We start from the raw sequence: 9,821 nt of genomic DNA on the forward strand, positions 1-9,821 counted from the left end.
ATCCTTGCTTCTCAGACTGAAATGATTCCAGATTCTGTTCAGTTCTGTTTCCTGGTGAGCAGAGGATATATTTACTCGTCTGGGACAATCCCTTTATGATCTCCCAGGGAAAAAACACTTTGTAATTGCCATACTTTCTTACTGCTGTTGATACAGATTAGCTGCCTGATGCAGTGCTCAGCAGCAATGGAACAGCACAGCGGGTGGAGGTCTGCTTCCCCTCTGGAGATCAGATCACTTTGTCACACCATAATTTCTCAGTCTTTCTGTATTCCCCTCAGATAAGACAGCTCAGATCTGAATGCTTGCTCTGAGAGCAGGGCAAGGACAAAGAAAACTGTTGTCTTTTCATCAACATACCGCAATCTGTGTCAGAGCAAAGAAATACAGGCTCTGAAAAGGAAAGTTTTTAAACTTTATCTGCCTGACTAGAAATAAAAGCAGAAAACCAGCAAATTGCAGTTGTGAAAAATTTCACAGTTTTCCAGCTATAATTGTTCCTCAGTGAAATGCACTAATTGGGAAGCATGAATGATCCAGTTCTGTGGGCGTTTCAGCATGGAGCAAGCTGGGTGTCAACACCTTGTGCATTTGCCTTTTGCAAATGGGCTCAGCGAGGCCGAGGGACTCTTGCAGCCATTCCCACTTTGCAGGACTCCTTTTGCATGGCTTGTTGCACCCTGCCTCGGGGCCTTGGACAGATCATAATTTGTAAGCAGTTCTGGGCTCTTAGTGATCTCTTAGTGACTCTGGGAGTAAGACTGTTCAGTCTTCCACACAAGGTTGGACCAGGTCCTGGGCCTTTTGGCTGTACAGATATAGAGGAAACAAACATGAATAGAAGCTTTTAGAAGTGCAGAGGTCTAAATGTGTACCATAGGGGCTTCACATGCAGGTGGGGGTCCTCTAACATCATGATGCGTCCAAATAACTGCACTGGGCTTTCAATGCTTGCCCTCCCATCCCTGCTCTCATGTTCCCTCAACCACACAAGACTAAACAAAGTACAGAATTGCTGTTTTTCAATTTTAGGCCCTCTTCTTTCCCATATGCTTTGTGTTTTGGTTAGGCAACTGACTAAGACTTTAGAGGCTGCTTATTAGTATCCATGTGGATGTAATTTAACTGTCTTTTATTCCAGTCATGCTTTTATTTGAAATGTTAAAAGATAGTGGTACAATACTAAAAAGAAACAAAGAAAAAGAGTTTAACACGTGATCTCTTTCAGAAAAGACAAATTATTCTATGAAATGGTGGACCACTGTGCAAAATAAATCAGGCTATTAAAGAATAAGAACTGAAAAAGAGAATCCATGAATAGTAAGTATCAACCTCCCGCAAATACTAATCTACAGACTAGGCACCACAGACAAAGTTTAGGGTCCATTCTTGCATATGCTTATGTTCCTGAATAACCTAATGTTTATGGGAATTGTCTCTACCTGTGTGTGGAGGATGTGGTTCTGTGTGAACARCTCTGCCATTTGGAATAAAATGATGTGTCCATTTCATTGTTGGAGCTGTAGATAAACAGCACTAAAGCAGTGAATTAAATTCAATCTGATTAAAATGTTCTGGTAATAACCTTAAGGAGTAGGTAAGGCTTATGTACATTCAGGAAAAGATGAGGCACACCATAAATTTTAATGCACGTACTCTGTAGGTCAGGCAGCTAAATTAATTTTGAGTGAGGTCTGTTGCCTGTCTTTGTTAAGTGTATTGGATGCAACAGTGGGGCACACGTGCTTTTAATGCAGAATGAAGCAAGATCCCATATCCACATAGTTTGTTTCTGATGAAATCTCATCTTATAAATTTGTAAACATTGCTATTTCCCTCCTGGAAGCTCCATTATACATTGTGCATAATTTCATCAATTTCTCGCATAACCATTTCTGACACAGCACGTACTTGGGCACACAGCACATGCACACGTTGCATTTAGCGAGGCCAGCGTCAGCCCTGCTCTCACAAAAGGATGGATTTGCTCTTGCTAACAGGGATTTTGGGCTATGGAGTGGCCAGCATACATGGAAGGGGCAGAGTTGTGCCTGTTGATGGGATACAGGCAGTCCCCTAAGGGAGCCCTCCTGGGGAGCCCTTCCTGAGACTGCCTATCCCTCCTCAGTTGGCTGCTGGCACCTCGGGGGCTGCAGGGACTACCCTGCCCTCATGGTGGGAAATGGGAATTTCTGTCCAGCCTTCCTGGAGATGGAGTCTGTAATTTAACAAACAGATCCYGAGTGAACTGAGCTGGATTTTCTGTTTTTGAATGCTTGTTCCCATCTCGGAGAACAGTTGCTTCTTCTGGCCAGCACAAGTGGCTCTCTGGTTACTTGGTCATCCTGACCAGGCAACAAAATAACCACTACCCAAAAAATAACCACTGCTCAGCCCTTTTTAGCTTGAGGATATCATACCTGCATCAGTGTAGTGGCAGGAAGGACTGGCCAAGGGTTAGGTGGCATACCAAGGGACATTTTCCTTGGGAAAAAAGGAGAGGGATGCAGAGCACTGTGAGTCCTGGAGTGCAGGGAGTTCCAGGTGAAACAGACATACAGTGCATCATGTAAGTTACATTTTAAACCATTTTTGTTTGACACCTTTGTKGTCTCATCAGTTTTTCAGAGTTGAGTATAGAAAGGTAAAAATATTGATTGTATTTTTTTATCTCTTTTTATGACCTTTTCCTTTTCAGTGGGAAGGAAAACATAAATAAAGATAACAAGAGAAAAGATCAGGACTTTTCTTGTGCTTTTGAAGTAGCAAATGTCAAAGCTTTTAAAAAGCAATWAAAAAGGAGTCATTTGGGATTGCTTAAAAAGCACAAACATCAAAACTCTGTGTTTACAAAAATCACATTTTTTTGATAGAAGAAAACCCTATTTAATTGAAAAAATGCCTGCCATCACGTTGACTGAATTATACAATGGTTTGGTGACAGTTACAGAAATGAAACCCATAAAATTTAGTTCTTCATGTCAAGCAGGACACATTGCCTCATACTTTTCCAAGCAGAGCTAATTTTTAGTGCAGGATGTCTCACTTGCATGAAAGGCTTATTTTGAGAGCCTTATAAAAAGTTGACATTTGGAATGAGTCCAGGATAAGTGTTACTGACCCTTTTAAGGCTGAATATTTATTAACTAAGCCCAAAGGATTTTTAGCCTGACCCTGTCAAATTTAGCAACAAGGATTGTTGTTGGATGTTCTGTTGTTGTTGCATTGGTGYTTTGCTTTCAGTGTGTATAAATAAATTCAAAAATATCTTTTTATTTAACAAATGGTGGAATGTTTGCATGTAAATAAACAAGATGAGAAGTTCACAAGCCCTGAATTTTTAATCACAGTTGGACAAGCTTGAAAATAGCATAGTTCATCTTGACAATCAAATGTATTTACTTGTTTTCTCCATAACATCTGAAGCTTTCTCTGAAATAGTTTTTTTTAAAATGTCTCATTTTCCTTGGAGGACGAGGTAATCCAATGTAGCTATTGAAATATCATATAGGCGTTTATACTGTACATCAGTGAAGCAGGATTATTTTATGCTTTTTTTTTTCATTTGTTTGTTTTCTTGTTTTACTTTTTTGTGTTGTTTGGGTTTTTTTGTTGGTTTCTTCTAAATTTTTTTAAATTGAAATATTTTGTTTTGGCTTTAAATTACAGATCAGCTTCAGATCAACCTATCTTTTGACCATTCCTCYCTGACAAGTCATGCTGATTTAGTGCACAAAGCATGAGGCATCAGGTGTTCTGTGGATTAATTTATCCATTTTCTTCACACCTTCTGTACTTTGCAATGTAAATGACAAAGTCTGTCTGTCATCCAGCTTGTGCAGTTCCCCTTGGCTTCRATATGGTTGTGGTTCCTTATCAATTGCTGGGATGTTCCTCAGATGAGTCCACAGAAGATTTATCTCCAGAAAGGTCCTCCTCTGTGGCAAAGAGGAAGGAGTGAAGTGTCGCAAGCAGGGTGCTGAAAGCAAGCTGTTGTTCTTGCAAGAAGAGGTTTGGCATATGTGACATGGTTTAGATAATTACAAAAATTTGTCACTAAAAGTGGCTTTCAGCCTCAGAGAGAGAAAATAGGAGTGTAGGAATGGCAGTGCTGGCCTGACCAGACACCCATCTACCCTGGGGTCCTCTCTCTGGTGTTGGTGAGCCATGGATGGCCAGGTAGGATATGAACATGGCTTAGTGAACCGTACTTGCCTGGTGTGCTCTCCTGCCAGCCAGAGATTTGTGTCTCAGCCTCCCCCGAGCTGTGTCTGTGAAATGCAGCAGTCCTCTGCAAACCTTTGTTTCTTGAACTTCTCTGGCTGCTTTTTGAAATTGCTGGTATCCAGAGCATCCTGAGGCAGGGTGCTCCAGAGTTTAATAACACCTTGTGTGAAGAGCCTCTGCCTTTCCTTTGTTTTCCACCTGCTACCTTCTCTCCTCGCTCTGCGCCCCAATTCCTGCCCTGRGGGGACAGTGGTCCCATTGTGCCCAGTTTGCTCCCGCCTTGACATACGGGTGTGATTTATGGATCTCTGTCCCCACTCCCTCATTTAATTTCCAGTCTATTCTGTTTAGTGATTCCTGGTGGGGAAGCTGATCCACACCTTTGATCATCCTTGTGACCTTTTCCTGAACCTTCCCCAGTTCAAATATATCCTTTTTGGCGTCAGAGGAACAAAGCTGCATAGGGTATTCAAGGCACAGTCACATGACAAATAATGCAATGTTATCTAATAACAACTTTTCTTTAAAAATCCCACTGTTTTATTTTCCTTACTGATGGATTCTTGCTACAAAACCTGTTTTTATGTGACAAAATCCACATAAAGGATAGTACTATAGAGGGATAATTGTCTTAGGAACCATCATTTTATATCAAYGTGGAAAGCTTAGACTAAACCAGCATAGTTGAACCATAGCAATAAAAAAAAATTAAAAGGGTTTCTTTCAAGATAGATTCTTTCAGGGACAGGATGTTTTTTTGCTTAAAACCAGAATAAAAATCAACACTTTAGTGCAATTCACCAAAAATTTTCCTTTCACCTTCTTAAAAAAAAAGTTTTGTTTGGAAGTTTTCTTTACTTATCTGTCTTTATTTTGTAAAGAAACATCATGGTGGTTTAGAGATGATTCAGAAAATTTCAGGCCAGGAATCTTACCTTCAAGCCTTGCAAAAGGCTTGAATTAATGAAATAAAATTAATCTGGAGTATCATAATGAGTGTTGGCAGTGGAGTTTGTGCTGGGCAAATCCGTGGACTTCTTTGAGTATGTCAACAAAGTGGTCAGTGGATAAATGAAAATGAGTTAATAAAATTTATTTAGCCTTTGAAAGACCTTTGACAGCTGTTATTAAAAAATTAAGTAGTGGTCACTGACTAAAAGTCAAATAGTTGTTTTTACTGAAAAATCAGGAGGGAATCAATTTCTATCAGATATCAGTTTTCATTATTACAAAATCCTAGGAGCAGGGTCTGACAAGTTTCTSTATTAGGGCCAATGTTCCGTGTATACAATAATAACTTGGAAAGGATGGTGAGCCCAGAGGCAAGAAGTCAGCAGATGGCCCCCAAATAATTTAGACTAGTCAAGATGAAAGAAGTAGATAGGAAGACAAAAACTGGGAAAAAAATTGGTGAAGCTTAAGAAATCTAGATAAATGAACTCCTCATAGCAACTGAAGTTCAGTGTGGCTAAATGCAATTTATAAATGCAATATTAGTTATAAAAACAATGGATAAATACAGTACAAATGCACAGAAGTGTTCTGTGCACTGTAGACAGTCCTGTGTAACTCAAGGAAAACATTGAAAAATACCTGCTCAGCATGTAGCTACTATGCTGCTACAAATAGCATATGCAGTAGGGAAAATCCTACCCCAGCAAGAAATAGAAACTATTCATGTAGTCAAATCACTCCTTTTAAATTTAAGAAGTCCCTGAACCACACCGGGTTTGGAAGACAAAACATTCATAAGGAACATAATTTTGAAGATATTGCTTCCCTTTGCATAATTRGTCTTGGAAACAGCTAGAAAAATTTTCTGACTGGCGAAAACCCTGACTTTGACTAAATTAGTTTTATTATAAGTTGTTTGAAGATTATAAAGATAACTATCTTTTGGTGCACCAATGCTACCTGTAAGTCTGAGAAAGTTCTCACATCATAAGCCTAATTTATTTAAGACTTGTGGAATTGTTTCTCTTTTGTGACTGACCTGTGTAGTAACATAATCCTGCTTGTTGTCAAAYTAGGGATAAAACCCATTTAAAATCCATTCCTTCTCAGTGTGCAGCTTTGTGCATTTCTGCTTTGTACAAGCATTTGAGATAGTAAAATCCAATGTCATAAATATCCAGAAAATGCAAACTTAAAGGAGGAAAAAACAGCAATTGCAAACATTTGTTTAGATAGTTGATCAAATATTTGCACACTTTTTTTTTCCACACCTCAGTGTTCACTTTCTGTGTAGGCACAGAGGTAGTTTTACTTCTTTATGTCGGCAATACTTTTCATGTAGACAATTCCAACCTGTTTTGCAAACAACAACCAAYACATAACTTCAATTACATCGGTGTCAGCTGAACTGTTCTTGCCTGTGGTGTGAGGTAGGTACTGCATACCAATTAGAAGCCACCTCCCCTGGTTTTGACAGTGTGCCCATATTGTATCAAAGAGGCAAAATAAATGATAAAAAAGGAATTTGACCAGCAGCACTTGAATCAACGCTTTCATTGCAGTGAAGAATGTCCTAGATCTTTCTGTGGCTGCAAATGGCAAGGTGCAGAGCTTCAGCCAGACCCTCTGAGTGATTCACTGGGTCAGGGAGGGATTGCAGCACTCGGAGCAGAAGTTATGTTAGAAGTCCTGTGGTGTCTTGCAGACTCCCTCCAGCTTTTTTTTTTTTTTTWTGTTAAAGGAGGTACATAAGGCGTCAGAGAGCAGTCACTGTGGATCATACACGGGGCACTCAGTGAACTGCTGTCTGTCTCTTCTTTCTGTTTCTTTCTTCTGCTCAGGTAGATTTGCTGCAGCTTGAATCAAATGGATTCCATTTGTCAGTTTTCAGGGTTGACGCCGTATCTTGCCTTACATCTTGACTGACTTTTCACTCTGTGCTCTTTGCTCTGCAGCTGCTCACAATTCTTTACTGTAAGTTGTCACAGATGCAGACTTTGACTCACATGCTTGCAAAGTGAATCAGTGGCAACATCTGTTCCCCCAGAGGGATGGGTGAACGAGCCTTGAACCACCCACAGCGGCAGTGCCTATGGAAGCTGGTATTTCCTGGCTTGCATTCTGGCAAGCGTGATCATTAAGGGGGAAAAAAAAAATCAATCCATGCTTCTGTGCCTTTGTACATAGGTGTGAAGATCTCCCCCGTATTCAGAAAAACAGAGTCAGAGAGAGGGAGTCATGAGGCATTACTGCTAACAGGCATCTGAAATTTTCAGTTGAATCCAAGGTTCCCTRTGTGGTTATTGCAGTCAGAGATTGCATTTTTAATGTGTGGTAGATGTACCAACACACTGTAAAAAATATTTGTTATTAAAACAAAAACATTTTGTAGGATGCGTTTTCCCCTCTGTTGCTTTAGTGAGCCTGCATGTGTGTACTTAGGCTGACCTGTGTGGATCTTCAGTGGAGAGCTGAATGTGGATCCTTGTGGGATTCTACCAATCTGCAGTGACATCTGCAGTCTGACAAATGAAACATAGTGGGATTTGGGGCAGCTCAGAACAGGAGATACCAAGAAGAGGAGAGCATCTCTGAGGCTGATTAGGCATCAGTTTCAGTCCTAAATTGTGACCTGGGTCTGTAGTTCTTCTGTGATTAGAGGTATAAAAGACAGCCTCTGAGAAAGCTCATGTTGTTGACAACTCTCAGACTTCAGTGGCAAAATGGGAGGAAACCAGACATGAAGGGTCATAGAGTCAGGAGCTGAGGCATCATTTTATGAGGAAGGATTAAAATGAATAGATGTTTACAAGGATGGCTTARTTTCTCTTTCCCTCTGTTAGTAACACAAGGAACACTGCAATTTGTGGGTGAAGTGATTGTGAAAGAATCATGGCAAGGTGTGGTTTCACATCCTCCTGCAATCCTCCATGGAGGAGTCTGGGTGTCAGTGGAAATGTACCCTTGAGCCTGAGAGATCACAGGCTGGGTGACCAGGCTGGCCAGGGTGAGACATCTTGGCCTYCTTGTATTTTGAGGCTTTAAACTTCTTATTTCTACAATTTAAAGGACAGGGGTGTATAATGGCAAGACAATTACTGTCCCAGACAAAATCCAGGGTGTAAATTCCTTCCATCCTGGTGTGAGGAAATACAGGGCAGGCAGACTGAGATCTCYGTGGTTTGCTGGCAGCATCTGTGCTGAGGGAATCACCAGGGAGTTACCTCTTTAGCAGCCTCTTAGAACACGGGGTTACAAAGAAGAGGTCGTGGCACTTGAGAGGTGGCTCGATGGGAAGTTGATTGCAGGAGYAGGGCTGGCAATCAGAAGTGGGGTCATGAGCCTGGAAGCGCACTGGGAAGTGAGGTCACAAGTGGGAAAAGTTGAGAAACTGCCCAAAGATCTTTGCTTAGTGCACTGCCACTTCCCTTGCACGTTCCCATCTCCATGTCCATAACACTTCTGGCGAGGATGGAAAACCCTCTTCCCAACGCATGAGAATATTCACTCCAATCCCATTCCTTTGGTACAGTTCAAAACACTTGCCAGMAGGCTAACAACAATCTCCTTTGTCAGTGTGAGGAAAAACCTGGGAACTCTGTGATCAAGGACTATTTCTCATTTTCATGAAAGCAACAGGAAAGGGTTGAGCCACAGGGGAGACATTTAGAGTCAAAGAATAGAACTTGCCTCAGCAAAGATATGATGCATWTACACACAACAACTGCTGGAGCTTAGAAATCACAGAATCTTGCAGCACCAGACCAGATTCTCTCTGAGAATGCTCTTGCATAMGAAATGAGAGTTAATAGCAATTTGTAATTAAAAAAAGGCTATTTGTTTATATGTGCTGTTCTCACGAACCCTGATTTTTCTCAGTCTRAATAAAGAGAAAGTAAAACAATTGCTCATATTTTCCTAGTTTTCCTATGTATTAAGAGAGAAACTAAAGCAAAGCATGTAAAAAGGTTAGCGAGATGCTTTATTAATATTCAAATTTATATTAGAAAGGGAGATAATGGATTGTTCTATGCAAGCTATAGAATAATTTTATGTGCTATCCTGCACAGTATTTGTGGCCCCGTAGTTTATTTTATTAGGAAATTTTTCCTGAATGTGCACTAAGATCTTTACCTGTACATTCAATGTCCTCCTACAAGGAGGCCTTAGAGGGGGTTTTAATCTTTAGGAGAAGCAAGTGAGATACAGGATTTCCTTAGAACTAWTCTATAAACAAAGTTTCTCTCTGAAAGTTTAAATGGCACCCYGTAAGTAAGAAACAATGGAAGTACCTCAGCATTTGCTCATTTTGAATAATTATTTTAATTGAAATGTTGGACTGTGTTCTAATTCCTACACCAAAATGTCTTGCAGGCACAGAGAAGAGGAATTATTCGTGGAATGCAGCATCAGCCAAGTCTCAACACACATGCTGGAAARAATTGGCATAGGCTCACCTGGTTTTGCATGCAGAGGAGTCTTGAAGTGTAGGAGTTTGGACTGGTTTTTCTTTTTAATTCTTTTTATTAATGCTACAGAACAACAGATCCAAATTTCCCATTTGGGAAAGCAAGGAAAGCAAGCGTGCTTGCTTTTCACATTTCTCAAAGTTAGAGTAACTAGCTGTCATGGGGACTTAC

Source organism: Malurus melanocephalus, unplaced genomic scaffold (assembly GCF_030028575.1).
Source record: "Malurus melanocephalus ecotype Western Australia unplaced genomic scaffold, MMel_1.1 scaffold_99, whole genome shotgun sequence".
Lineage (NCBI taxonomy): Eukaryota > Metazoa > Chordata > Aves > Passeriformes > Maluridae > Malurus > Malurus melanocephalus.